The following is a 1,316-nucleotide window of genomic DNA, read 5'->3' as shown; positions in this document are numbered from 1 at the left end:
TAAATGTACCACATTTTCTGTATCTATTCTTCTGTTGTGGGACATCTGGGCTCTTTTCAGATTCTGGCTATTATAGATAAGGCTGCTATGAACATAGTGCAACATGTGTCCTTATTACAAGCAGGAGCATCTTCTGGGTATATGCCCAGTAGTGGTATTGCTGGATTTTCCAGTAGTACTATGTACAATTTTCTGAGGAACCACCAGACTGATTTCCAAAGTGATTGTACCAGCTGGCAATCCCACCAACAATGGAAGAGTGTTTCTCTTTCTCCATATCATTGCCAGCATCTGTTGTCACCTGAATTTTTGATATTAGCCATTCTGACTGGTGTGAGGTGGAATCTCAGGTTTGCTTTGATTTGTATTTCCCTGATGATTAAGGTTATTGAACCATTTTATGGTGCTTCTCAGCCATTCAGTATTCTGCAGTTGAGAATTCTTTTTTTATATATCAATTTTTTATTAGATATTCTCTTCATTTATATTTCAAATGCTATTCTGAAATTCCCCTCTACCTTCCACCTGCCATACTGCCCTACCCACCCATTCTCACCTCTTGGTGCTACATATACAACTAGAGATACAAGCTCTGGGGGTACTGGTTATTTCATATTGTTGTTCTACCTATAGGGTTTCAGACCCCTTCAGCTCCTTGGGTACTTTCTCTAGCTTCTCCATTGGGGGCCCTGTGTTCCATCCAATAGATGCCTTTGAGCATCCACTTCTGTATTTGCCAGGCACTGGCCTAACCTCACGAGAGACAGGTATATCAGGGTCCTTTCAGCAAAACCATGCTGGCATATGCAATAGTGTCTGCATTTGGTGGCTGATTATGGTATAGATCCCTGGGTGGGGCAGTTTTTGGATGGTCTATCCTTTCGTCTCAGCTCCAAACTTTGTCTCTGTAACTCCTTCCATGGGTGTTTTGTTCCCCATTCTAAGAAGAAGGGAAGTATCCACATTTTGGTATTCCTTCTTCTTGACTTTCTTGTGTTTTGCAAATTATTTCTTTGCAAAGGTATTGCTGGTATTGTAGTACTATGTCCAATTTTCTGAGGAACTGCCAGACTGATTTCCAGAGTAGTTGTACAATATTGCAAACCCACCAGCAATGGAGGAGTGTTCCACTTTATCCACATCCTTGCCAGCATCTGCTGTCAACTGACTTTTTGATCTTAGCCATTCTGATTGGTGTGATGTGGAATATCTCAGGTTGTTTTGATTTGAATTTCCTTGATGATTAAGGATGTTGAACATTTTTTTCATGTGCTTCTCAGCCCTTTGGTATTCCTCAGTTGAGAATACTTTGTTTA

Source organism: Mus caroli, chromosome 7, assembly GCF_900094665.2.
Source record: "Mus caroli chromosome 7, CAROLI_EIJ_v1.1, whole genome shotgun sequence".
Classification (NCBI taxonomy): Eukaryota; Metazoa; Chordata; class Mammalia; order Rodentia; family Muridae; genus Mus; species Mus caroli.
Note: the sequence above shows the minus strand (reverse complement) of the source record.